The following is a 13,997-nucleotide window of genomic DNA, read 5'->3' as shown; positions in this document are numbered from 1 at the left end:
AAAGAATACTTCATTGGTGATGCTGTGCCTTCTCAAGGTGTCATATCTAGAGTAAGAGGAAATTGTTAACACACTAGAAAAGCATATCATACTACTATGGCTTAAGGTCTGATACAAGTTTTCAATTCTCCTTGCTTTAATTTTATACTAATCAAGTAATGTCTAAGTGGTGGTTCAGTACTTAATTAGACCAGATATTAGTACATAGTATTTTATCAAATGAATATCATTTTAAAAACACACAAAAAAAATTTTAAATTGATCAGCTTTTTTGTAAGTTTTTATCAGTTTAGGAAGCTGATAAAATTAAGTTTCTGGTATGCAGAGCTGAGGGCCAAGTAGTAATAATAATAATGCCTCACAGGATCGAGGTGAGAATTACTTTGAGATGGTAACAGAAGTAAAATATCACTGATAATAATGTGCTCTGTGAAGGATCTCTATTAATATAATCAATCCCACTTTTTATTTTTAAAAATCACATATATAGCAACAGTGTCTGGCACTGTTATGAATACTTTATGAATATAATCTTTATAGATGGTAATATCATTATCCCCACTTACAGATGAGGAGACTGAGGCACAGAGAAAATAAGTAACTTTGCCAAGGTCATACAGAAAGTAAGTGGTAATATTTCCAACTGTTTACCTGCGATATCCCACTTGAAAACAGGCAGCCTGTATAGCTCCAAGCTATACTTGAGGATGATATTCCTTCAGCTGCTCCTTTAAATAAATGTGTGTGTTTATGTTATTTCTGTTACAGAGAGAAGAGGTACTCCCTTATAGGGACTCATAAAGGCATAGAGCATCTAGAGATTTACTGCCTCCATTACGCTGCTGGCTCTCACAGCACTTGTTATGTTTTTATCAGTTTCTCTCCAGAAGGTAGGAATTGTGTTTTCTCTCTATGAATTCTTTATAATTATAGTTTTCTTGATTGTGAACTTAATTTTTATTAAATATGAAAAGCATCTGATAACTATAAAATAAGATGCCAGATTTCCCAGTTTAGACATATAAACACATAGCCTTTAAAAAATATTTGTTATAAAATTAATAGATGTTCATTAGGAAAAAAAAGACAATACTGAAAATATAGTGATCCTACCAGCCTGTGATAATTACTCTTTATATTTTGTTATTTGTCTTTCTGTATTTATTGATATGTTTGTATAAAATGCATAATACATAATCATAATAGATGTAATTATTAGAATTAGGAACAATAGATTATAAATGGTCTTTGTCTAGATTGCTTCTTTTACTTAGCAGTTTATTGCTGTTTTTCATGTCTGGAAATATCTGCATTTCCCTTATTAGTGGTTATATAATATTCCAGTTTAAGGATATGACATAAATTATGTAACCATTTTCCCATTATTTAGTATATGGGATTTTTCCAGGGGTTTTTGTGTGTGTTAAGCACGATTTCAGTGAACATTCTCTTACATACATCTTTGTACTTGTGTCTAATGATATTTTTAGGACAGTTTACAAAAGTGTTGCACAGCCTTAGTTCCTAAGCATGCTCTCTGATAGAAGGGGTCCATGGCCTATAACATAAAGAACCACATCTATTAATCTCCATCTTGGAGAATACCAATGTATAGTCATATACAGTGGTCTTAGTAATCAAACATATTTGACCATAGAATCCTTTCTTAAAATAGCATCTGTCTGCAGGATGTTGCTAGTTGGAGAAGTCATACTTGTATGGGGCAGGGAGCAATATGGGAAATTGCTGTACTTTCCACTCCATTTTGCTGGGAGGCTAAAACTTTCTGAAAAATAAAGTTTACTTAAAAAAGGAAAAGTTTTCAAGTGCCATTATATACATTTACATTTAAAATTAAATTTAGACTTTTACACACACACACACACATACACACACACAAAGTAACATCAGAACATGTCAACATCCCACTGAACACTTTGGAAAGTGCTAGCTTATGGTATATTCTTAAAAATGGAATTGGTAAATCAAAGGGGAAATATATGGAAAGGCTCTCCCAATTTGCATTTCCACCTATAGTGTATCAGAGTGACACTTTCTCTTTAATTTTTTCATTGGTATTGACTATCTTTGTTTTTAAATATATCTGAAATAAGAAGTGAGAAAAGTGGATGGCATTCTAATTTTCATTTATTTGATTGTTAGTAAAATGTATATGTTTGTATTTTTTATTTGTCTTTTATGCCTATCTCCCTTATGCCCCATTCCAAATTTTTCTTAGGAGTCTTTGATGTTATTTTCTTTATTAATAAGAATCAAGAATCATATTAAGAGTATTAACACGAAAAATCACATGTGATACAATTATTTTTTCATATTTTTCATTTTTTAATGTTTTGATATGATGTTTTACTTTTATTTTATGTGCTTCATTTTTGCCGTACAAGATTAGCAGTTTTGAGTAAAACTTTACCTATTGCCACTTCAGAAACATAACAAGTTTGTTTTTTTAATTCTTGGATTAGATAGAACAAAAATTTTTACATATTATGTATAATTAATGTCTGATTCACTTTTAAGATATCAGCTCAAAAGGAACCTATACCTTCTTAGGGTCTTCTATGGGGGTTGATAATGAGTGTAGTACTTCATCATAAGCAATTGGGAAAATACCCCATGAATACTAAGACCAGTAGGAGTGCAAAACATCATCCCATGTGGTTCTTACTGAAGAAAAAGGATACAAAAAAACAAGTTAGTCTCAACTAGAAACAAAACTGTCAATTCACATTAAAAATAGAGAAGAAAAATAAGTCTGAACCTTAACTATAGCTAAATAAAATTATATGTTTTTACAGTCAAGAAAGACCTTTAGATTAATATTGTCAGATTATTTCATTTTATGAGTGAGAAAACAACAGAATTTAACTCAGTTTGTCCAAAGTCACACAAATGTGGCCGTTTTTTGTTTGTTTGTTTTCTCAGAAAACCTTTATAAAGTAAAGATTCTAAAAAGTTTCATTATTAACAATAACATTTTTTGAATACTTACTATGTACCAGACAATCTACTAAATACTTTAAGTCATTTGTCTCACCTATCCCTACAATATACTTTGGGGTAACAATTATAATTGTCCCCCTTTTCCAAGCAGTCTGAGACATAAGGCCCTCACTCTTAATGAGAGTGAGACTCTTTTGTGTTATAATCAGTAAGAAATATATTCTTTAGAGAGTAGACTCTTTTGTGTTATAATCAGTAAGAAATTATATGTTGCTATCAACTAAAGCAGACAGAATTACTGGAAGAACAGAGAGGGTTGCAATGGTGGATCTTAGAAATAAAGCAAGAGCAGAACATTTTGGCAGGATAGATAGCAAGAAATATTCTTTACAACCTAAGTTAAAAAAAAAAAAAAGTGAAAGATCTAGCTAAAGAAATTTGTGGTATGATTTGACTCTAGCTTATTCTCTGATTTTCAGAGACTGTTGCATCCCTCAATTCATTTTTGCATTTATAAAAATTGTTTTGGTTTTAGAAGTTAAAAAATGGCTTATAAGAACTGTATTACAAAATTCTCAATTTGTAGAACTCTTCTCCATTATCACTGCTTTTCATACCCCCTTTAAGTAAGAATTTTGCATTTTTAGGTGCATGTATTATGCAGTGTAGTCCTTAGGCATTTTTGCTATTAAAATATCTTTTTTTATAAATTGGTAGAGAAAGCAACATTCAAAACAGATGGACTATTGCTCTAGGTTTTAATGCTTGCTGTAGTTGATATCTAAAGGTACACATGAATTAAACAAAAAAATGAAATCATGAAAGAAGAAAGGATTTTCAAAATTGAATTTGCAAGTTTAGTCCTAAATAACAATCACAGTTGTAGCTGGAGGCTTTTCTGGGGGATTCTGAATAATGATTAGGTGAGATTATAGGCCCCAGGCAAAGCCTGGGGACTGTCCTGCTCCTAGCCAGTTATTTATCCTCAAAAAATGGTCCTCAGGTTGTGCAGTATTGTTTGAAATACCAGTGGGAATCAAACCTGAGTCTGTCATTTTATCCCAAGGGCCATCTCAAGAGTCTGAAGCTTAGATGGTAAGATAAATGTTTGCCAAAATGAAAACCCTTGGTAGGCTTTTCAGTTACTATTGCTTTATTTTATTTTTACTGCTTTGGGGCATGTATTTTTATTTACCTGCAGAAGGAATTATGTATAAAACATTAAAAACCCAAGAAAGTAATATCACTGTCGAAAATTGTGTTCAACTCTGTAGAGCATCTATTTAAGGGAAATAGTTAAGTTTCTTTAAGATAATAAATTCTACCTCTCATTTTTATGAGATTTTCTTGGAAATTTGTGTTCGAGAGAATTCTGATTTACTATTCTTTGCTAAAAATGTTCTTCCAGCCTGATCTTATCATGTAAAATTATGAATTGGTGGGTATGGGTATTTTGAAAGCCCTGACATCTTGAATTCATGGATAATTATGTATTTTCAGTAGCCAAAACTTCAGTTCTCTTCTGTCTTTATAGCTACTTGCTCTAAGATTTTCCTAAAAACTTGGGACTTAAGTTATTAAGATGGCATCCACAACTCTTTTAAACGTATTTACCTAATAGATATAAAAGGGAGGAAAACTAACAAAGAATCTTTACCTAATTCACCCAGTATATGGAATAATAATGATGATGGTAATAGTATAAAAAATAGTAGTAGTAATAATAATCTAATAAAATGAAGAATAGCTAGGGGCACCTGGGTGGCTCAGTGGGTTAAAGCCTCTGCCTTGGGCTCAGGTCATGATCCCAGGACCTGGGATCTAGCCCCGCATCGGGCTCTCTGCTCAGCGGGGAGCCTGCTTCCCCCTCTCTCTCTACCTGCCTACTTGTGATCTCTGTCTGTCAAATAAATAAAATCTAAAAAAAAAAAAAAAAAATGAAGAATAGCTAGTTTGTTTTTTTGTTTTTTTAAGCTGGGCTTTACTATGTGTCAGGTACTGTTCTGGCTTATTCTAGCTCATAACTCCCCTTATTATTGCCATTTTTTAAATGAAGAAACAGTGAATAAGAGATTAAATAATAGTAAATCAAGGATCAGAAAACAGAAGAAGGACTTGAGAGGAGCCACAGCAGAAAATTCTGAATCTTTCAGGCTCTCACATCACTGACTACAAGGTTTTATGCTGCAGATTAAATGAGGTAGACACAGTTCCTGATTTCATTAAATACAAATTTACACAATTATTTGTATCATTGCCATATTACAAAGTGATGGGAAAACATATATAGGGACCTTATATTGCCTGAGAGAATCAAGCAGAGTCCCTGTCCCTGTGAAGTGGAACAGTGAGATTCTTGTCTCACAGAGTCGAAATGAATCTCACAGACAAAGGAGGTTGAGTAAAGTGATAGAGTTTTATTTAGCAAGGATACAGAGAAAAAGCTCTCAGGAAAGAGGGGTCCCGATGAGGTTGTCAATGTGGGCTTTCATTGACCGTCTTTTATTTAGAACTGACCAAGGAGCTTGTAGTCTTTTCATTCTTGTGATGTCTTGGTTCGAGTAAGGACTGGTGATTACATCTTTAATGGCTTACTACTTCTTTGGGATCTGGCCATTCTTTGTGGTCACCGTGTGACTGTCATAGAAAGACCCCATCTCTGATGCAAAGGGCAGTGTGATCTGGTTTGTTCCCTTATCTCTGGCTTCCCTATGCCTCAGCATTTCTAGGATTTCTGTGAGCCTGATCACATAGCCCCCTTACCATCTCTCACTACCTAGCCCCACCTGTCCCTTACTCACCTGAAGAAGAGTCAGTTTAGATCTGAGGGGTGAGTAGAAGTCACACAAGGTCAGTAGAATGGGGGAATGGGACATTCAGGGACCTTGGTATTTATACTATGGTATAATAGTATTTGATATACTGGGTGAATTAGGTAAATATTTTGTTTTGTTGATTCCCTCCCTTTCATTACGTATTATGTAAATATGTTTAAAAGAGTTGTGGATGCCATTTTAACAACTTAAGGAGACACCTTTGCTTTTGCGGGTCCCTACCTCCATAAAAAATATTCAAAATCTCATTTTGTAATTATACTGGTATAGAAATAAGTATGTTAGTATGGTATATTAAAATATTTTCTTTGATCTAAAAGGGTTGTTTTTCTCATTCTAAAAGAAAACATTTTGGTGGGCCGCTAACGGTATTGTGGGCCCAAGGCACTTGCGCCTTCTGACCCTAATGGATAAGTCAGTCCAGAAGTGTGGAATATTGGGCCAGAAACATTTCAGCTGGAAGGAGTAGCACAGACAGAAGCTTAGAGGTCCTTGCTTGCTCAGGAAACTGAATGGAGATGTGACTAGAGCAGAGAGTGCAGGAGAGGGAACATGAGGTGAGGCTGCTGAGACAGAAAGGGCCCTGTAGGCCTTGTTTAGGTTTTGGTATTTATCCTAAGAGTAAGAGAAGACTTCCAAAAGGGGTGTGTATGTGTTTGTAAATCAAACTGAGCACATGGTTAAAATCAGTTCTGTGATCCAACTTCTCCCACTAAGCTTCACTTTTTCTACTTCTCCTTCTGATGTCTTCATTTATTCAGGTAAAAGTAATTTATCACTTCTAGGCATCATATATTAAGATACACATAAATAAAAGAGACATTATACTCTACCTCTGCCTTTTTTCTTTATTGTTTTTCAGTTAGTTTCATTTTTATGTTTGGTTTCTCTGTTGTAACTGTGGATAATAAACTAAGACCTTTAACTGTGGGTGCTGCTTTGGGATTGTCCCCTCTTGTCAGATGAAGTTATTAGTGCACCCACCTTCTCCAAGGTTCTGTCCACACGTCTTTCATTTTTGTATCTCTGAAATTGATGCCATTTACTTATATTTTATAACCACAATTAAGTACGTTATTATGTGAAAAGGCCCTTTGCATTTGCTGCTTCCTCCACCTGGAACCTCTGTTCACCCAGATGACTACATTGCCTTGTGTCTCCTTTCCATTCTCAACCCAAGTGGCAGCTGCGCAGTAGGGCCATTCCTGGCCATCTTACTGGCAACAACAACGCCTCTAACTGGGGTTCTTACCGTGCTTCCCTTGTTATGTTTTTCCCCGTAGCACTTATTGTTAATACAAATTACATACTTTATTTCACTTAATTTTTTAAACTTATTTATTTAAGTGGTAATAAGATTCCAAAGGCACATATGTAGGATTATATATATTTCACTTAATTTTTGAAATTACTGTCCCTCTCCCCTTTCTTGACTATAGCTTCAAGAAGACAGGGATTATCATCTACTTAAATTTGTTTGATTTTTTTGTTTGTTGTCTCCCCCCGCCCCGCCACTATATTCTCAACAGCTAAAACAGTACCTGATACAGAATCATTTCAGTTAATGACTGGCTGTAGACCGGGTAGTCTTCTTTGGTTTATGTCCTTACTTATGCAACATTTCAGTGTTCTTAAAACTTCTAATTTCCTTTTTTTTTTCATTATTTTTTTCTTTATTATATTCCCAATTCTTTCCAACTCTCCATTATCTAAAACGCTGTGGTGATCTCTCTCTTTTTTCTGTCCTTTTCCCTGGGAACTGCTCTTCTGGAGCCTTATATCCTTGGGCTGCACAGTTGTCATTCTTGGTGGACTTTCCTGCTCTTTCTACGTTTTTCTCTTTTCAGTGTACATCCTCTTTTAATAAAGCATGTCCCTCCACAACTTTCTCTGAAAAAATATTTGAATGACAATTTGTTTTTTACTTTCACATGTTTAAAATGTTTTTTAGTTTGTCCTCACTAGAGATATATCCAGGTTTTCACATCACAAGGTGTAGATCTGGAGGGACACCCCCCCCCACCCCAGGAGGAAAAGGGAGCAGTGGATGTATATGCATCAGTATTAGAAAGGGAGAAAACACATTAGAAGGTCCCTTCTCCACATGAGGTACTACTGTCTAAAAAGGGACATTTTGTGCCACTTCTACTCACTCCTTTTTATAAGTCTTAACAATCATTGTGTTAAAACTTGTAGGAAGGTACCACCTTAAAGAATATGCCGAAGAGAAGCTCTCGTTGCCTTCTTAACTGCTTTCATCTGAAATCTAGTTTCTCAGGAATTCTAGAACTCAAATACTTTTCTCTCTGAACTTGGAAAATGATAGTCCACACTCCTAAAATTCACTAACACCAGCCTGAGCCTGCCGCTCATTGTTTTTTGCTTGGCAACTTTTGGGCACCTTCTTTGTTTTTCTTGGTGCTTTTCAATTCCTGATGGTGTGTCTTGGGGTAAACTTTATTCTGTTCATATTTTTCTGTTGAATTCAGTGAGCATTTTCATCTGAGCAGTTTCATTCCTTGAAAATTATCTTGTATTATTTCTTTAGTAATTTCCACCCTTTTCTTCTTTATTTTTTCTTCTTTCCTTCTGAAACTTCTATTATCCTGTGAAGGACCATATGGCTAAGCATCTAATGTCTCATCTTTTCTATGATACTTTCTTTTTAAAGCTACCTCCATGCAGTGCTCTCCATTCCTAAAAAGAGATCCGTGAAAGGGCTGAAATATAAAATTTTGTTTTTATTTTCCAAGAGCCTTTAATATTCTCTTGGGTTTTGTTTATTGTAAGTTGCAAAGGGTGGTAATTAAGTACACAGATTCTGAAGCCAGACTGAGTTTGAATCCCAGTCTCCCACACTTATTACCTCTGTGATCTTGAACAATTTTAAGTTTTGTGTATCTGTCCTAACCTAAACTGGAGATAATGATAGTACACCTATCTCAGAGTTCTGAGGATTAAATGAGTTGCTAAACCTAAAACACTGAGAACAAAATCTGGAATAGAGTAAGCATTATATGTATTTGCTATTATCACTACTATTATAATTATTGTTACTATTACTATTTTGAGGATATGATATCTACTCACTGTCCCTGAGGATGCTAGCTAGAAGTTCCCCTTTTGTCACTAAATTACCCATTTCCTCCAGTTAAGCTTCTGTTTTCTGTTTGCTCGTTTTTATTTCTCTTTTACATAGGAAGGTTTTTTTTTTTAAATACCTGGAAATCCTTGGTTAAAGATTCATATTTAACACTCAGAAAATAAAAAGCTGATTAGGTGTTTTACATACAAAGACAACTTTTCCTAATTTCAGGTGTTTAGGGTGATTACAGTGGGGCATACTCTAAATGTCAGACTCCAAAGTATTCTTTGCTCTGGATTGATTCCAAGAATCCTTTGATTGTTGCTTTAGGAATGCCTTCCTTCATGGGTACCCGGGCGGCTCAGTGAGTTAAGGGTCTGCCTTCAGATCAGGTCATGATCCCAGGGTCCTAGTATCGAGCCCCACATCAAGTTCCCTGCTCAGTGGGGAATCTGCTTCTCTCTTTCCCTCTGTCTGCCACTCTCTCTGCTTGCCCCCCACCTCTCTGTCAAATAAATAAATAAATAAAGGAATGCCTTCTTTCGGTGGATATGAATACCAACTCTTCCTTATACTAACATTCCCTTAATCTCTATTTTTAGTCCCACCTCTCCCTCCCGCTCTCATTGTCCCCTTACCAGGCCTCTGTGAGATTCACCCTCTAAATCTCCCTGTGATTCTACAAATCTGTGGATCCTAGCTTAGCTTCTGCCATTCAATATCTATGGGCTGTGGTTTCCTGTGCCGCAAGGCTGCAGTTTTTCTCTGTTTTCTAGCTCACAGTAATTTTTTTGAAATTTCTTATTTGTTGATGACCCTTCCATTGTGGTCTTATTTATTTTTTTTATTCTTGTATTATCATTTTCATAGGTCTTAAAAGAAGTGAAAACACATATAGTCTACTTATATCTTTAGAAGTCCTTGCAAATTTCTAATCAGAAAAATGACCAGATCAAATGTCATTTTAAAAAGATCCACTCTAGCTGAAGTTTAAATTATAGCAGTATCAGCTAACTAACAGGCTAATTTTTCCTGATTTAATTATATGTGATTCTTATTACACTTCACAAAAGATATAATAAAACTGTTTATTAAAATACTGATATAAATAGTACATTCTTAGCTATAAATAGATGGGCTAATATTTAATAAAATATAATCTAGAAACAAATTAAAAACTTTCTCCGATAAAAGCTAAAAATATATGTATTAATTGGATTATAAAATATATTAACAAAATATATATATCTATATAATATACTATTCCCCAGGCCAAAACAGAGGTGACTTTCTTCAGAAATAATCGAATCTCTACTCTAGCAGTGCTTTACATCTATCACTTCAGACCATCCCATCTCTTATCATTGAATGTAAATGTGATTTTGCATAGAAGAGCACTGAATTAGTTTTAGACCAACCTTTAACTTCTAGAAACTTACAATCTTTTATTTGTAGTAAATTGATAGCTATGAGGATGAAAATATACTTTAATTCCACTTTAGTGAACATAGAATGCTGTATTAGTTTCAGGTATACAACAATTCCATATATCACCCGGTGCTCATCGCAATGTACTCATTAATCCCTATCACCTCTGAAAAACAATCTGAGGGATTTGAAGTGGCAGGGGGGGTGGGAGGTTGGGGTACCAGGTGGTGGGTATTATAGAGGGCACGGATTGCATGGAGCACTGGGTGTGGTGAATAAATAATGAATACTGTTATGCTGAAAATAAATAAATAAATAATAAAGATACGGGGAATGCATACTCCCAAAAACTTAACAAAGGAAAACTGTTGTTAGCAGTATTGACATTCAATAAAATAAAATGTATGTAGAAGGCATTAATAGAAAGGACTATCAGCATTATATAATAAAAGAAACAACTGGATAAAAAAAAATCCCTATCACCTATTTCACCTACCCCCCCCCACCTCTCCTCTGGTAACCATCAGTTTGTTCTTCTTGGTTTGTCTCTCTATCTCTTCTCTTTTTTTCCTTTTGCTTGTTTTATTACTTAAATTCCACATGAGAGAAATTGAATGGTATTTGTCTTTCTCTGACTCATTGCACTTAGCATTATGCTCTCTAGCTCCATCCATGTTGCAATTGGCAAGAATTCATTATATATATATATATAATGAATTCATTATATATATATATAATGAATATATATATATATATATATATATAATCAGATGTGATATATATATCACCTCTCCTTTATGTGTTCATTTATTGTGGAAACTTGGGCTGCTTCCATAATTTGCCTATTGTAAATAATGCTGCTATAAACACAGAGGTACATGTATCCCTCTGAATTAGTGCTTTTATATTTTGTGAGTAGATCCCTAGTAGTGCAATTACTGGATCATAGGGTTGTTCTATTTTTAACTTATTAAGGAACCTCCATACTGTCTTCCAGAGTGGCTACACCAATTGCATTCTCACTCTTGCAAGAGGGTTCCTTCTTCTCCACATCCTAGCCAACACTTGTTGTTCGTCTTTTTTATTTTAGCCCTTTAACAGGTGTGAAATGATATCTCCTTTTGGTTTTGATTTGCATTTCTCTGATGATGAGTGATGTTGAGCATCTTTTCATGTGTCTGTTGTACATCTGTTTGTCTTCCTTAGAGAAATGTTGTTCATGTCTTCAACCCATTTTTCAATTGGATTATTTGGTTTTTGGTGTTGAGTTGTATAAGTTGTATATATAAGTTCTTTATATATAACACTTTTGGATATGTCATTTGCAAATATTTTCTCCAATTCAGTAGGATACCTTTTGGTTTTGTTGATTGCTTCCTTCACTGTGCAGAAACCTGTTATTTTGATGTAGTCCCAATAATTTGTTTTTGCTTACATTTCCCTTGCCTCAGGAGATATATATAGAAAAATGTTGCGGCTGAAGTCAGAGATATTATTGCCCATACTGTCTTCTAGGATTTTTATGGTTTCAGGTCTCACAGTTGAGTCTTTAATCCATTTTGAGTTCATTTCTGGGTGTGGTGTAAGAAAGGTGGTTCAGTTTCATTCTTTTGCATGTAGCTGCCCAGTTTCCCAACATTTATTGAAGAAATCATCTTTTTCCCATTGGATATTCTTTCCTGCTTTGTTGAAGATTAACAGGCCATATAATTTGGGTTTATTTCTGGATTTCCTATTCTGTTCTATCTATATATGGTACATTATGTGCACCATAATGTTTTAATTACTAGAGCTTTGTAATATAACATGAAATCTGGGATTGTGATACCTCCAGCTTTGGTTTTCTTCTTCACGAATGCTTTGGCTATTCAGGTTTTTTTGTGGTTTCATATAAATTTCACTATTGTTTGTTCTAGGTGTATGAAAGATGCTATTGGTATTCTGATAGGAATGGCACTAAATCTGTAGATTGCTTTGGTCGTTGTACAATTTTAACAATATTGGTTCTTTCAATCAGAGAGCATGGAAGGTCTTTCCATTTCTTTGTATCTTCTTCACTTTCATCAATATTTTACAGTTTTCAGAATACAGGTCTATCACCCCCTTTGTTAAATTTATTCCTAGATACTTTATTATTTTTAGTGTAACTGTAAAAGGGATTATTCTCTTAATTTCTCACTCTGCAGTTTCCTTATTAGTATATAGAAATCCAGTAGATTTGTGTACGTTGATTTTATATCCTGAGACTTTACTGCATTCATTTATCAGTTCTGGTAGTTTTTTGGTATAGTCTTTAGCGTTTTTTCTAAATAGTATCATGTCATTTGCAAATAGTGTAAGTTTACTTCTTCCTTACTAATTTGGATACCTTTGGTTTCTTCTTGATGTCTGATTGCTGAGACTAGGACTTCAAGTATGGTGCTGAATGTCTTTTTCTTGACTTTAGGGGGAAAGCTTTCAGTTTTTCCCCGTTGAGTGTGATGTTCACTGTGGGTTTCTCATGTATGGACTATGGACCCATTTTTAAACCACCTCTAAAATATCTCCATAACTAGAGTAAATTTTCTGATCAAAATCCCCTAACCTGTATCTGTATGAAAATTTTGGTGCCTTAAAGAGAACTGCTGCCAACAAATGGTATGCTGTATGTGAAAGTGTTTTTCCTGCTTTCTTCCATGCAGTCTTTTTTTTTTTTCAGTGTTCCAAGATTCATTGCTTATGTACCACACCCAGTGCTCCATGCAATACCTGCCCTCCTTAATACCCACCACCAGTCTCACCCGTCCCCTGCTATGCCTCCAAAACCCTCAGTTTGTTTCTCAGAGTCCCCAGTCTCTCATGATTCGTCTCCCCCTCCATGCAGTCTTCAGCAGCTCCTCTGTGTGTTTGAATAAAACATACTTGCAAGCTTGAGTGTTTGTTAAATAATATACATCAATTATAGCTGTCTTTATAATATGAATAATCCCTTTATCAAAGTTCTATCTCTAGATATCCTAGTCACTTAAAGGTAGTTTTTCAGTGTTTCCCATCTTAATTGTGCTGACGCATGTGTGATTTCCCTCTGGTGTTATCGAATAGATTAAGAAAAATGCAGTCAGTCAAGTTGCTTTCATTTCTCTCTCTTGAAAAAACTATACATGTATAAATATTATAAATGTAACAGGGCTTTATTATAGATTATTACAGTCATTTTACTGAGAAACATTTATTTTCTGTTTTTCACATAATAATGTAGGGAAGGGGGGCACCTGGGTGGCTCAGTGGGTTAAGCCTTGCCTTCAGCTCAGTTCATGATCTCAGGGTCCTGGGATTGAGCCCCACATTGGGCACTCTGCTCAGCAGGGAGCCTGCTTCCCCCCACCCCCGCCTATCTTCTGCCTACTTGTGATCTCTCTGTCAAATAAATAAAATCTTTAAAAAAATAATAATGTTGGGAAGGGACAAGGGGAAATTTTATATTCATAACCTAATAAATGCAATAGATTTCAAGGAAAATAATAAAAACTAAGGTAAAGACAATTCTAGGCTCTAAATATATGCAACTATATGTTTATGGGTAAAAAAAGGTATAAAGCCATGGTGCATTTTTCATAATTGAAATATATTGTCAACCTTCTGTGTCTCTTTCATATTAATAAAGATTGTAATTTCAGATATCATTATCATACTTGCCTTTATTGTAAATG

General features: G+C 34.7%; 1 protein-coding gene across 5 annotated transcripts in view; it reads left to right on the top strand.

Moving 5' to 3' along the window:
- The first annotated feature begins 772 nt into the window (after window positions 1-772).
- Window positions 773-13,997, top strand: part of MBD5 (methyl-CpG binding domain protein 5) — a 148,855-nt gene continuing 135,630 nt past the window's right edge. For all 5 annotated transcript variants that reach the window (XM_059394329.1, XM_059394327.1, XM_059394328.1 and 2 more), the window contains exon 1: window positions 773-890. The gene's annotated coding sequence lies outside the window, so the exon portion shown is untranslated. The remainder of the gene's footprint in view (window positions 891-13,997) is intronic.

The sequence above is a fragment of the Mustela nigripes genome, chromosome 3, assembly GCF_022355385.1.
Source record: "Mustela nigripes isolate SB6536 chromosome 3, MUSNIG.SB6536, whole genome shotgun sequence".
Lineage (NCBI taxonomy): Eukaryota > Metazoa > Chordata > Mammalia > Carnivora > Mustelidae > Mustela > Mustela nigripes.
Note: the sequence above shows the minus strand (reverse complement) of the source record. Positions and strands in the feature narration are given on the sequence as shown.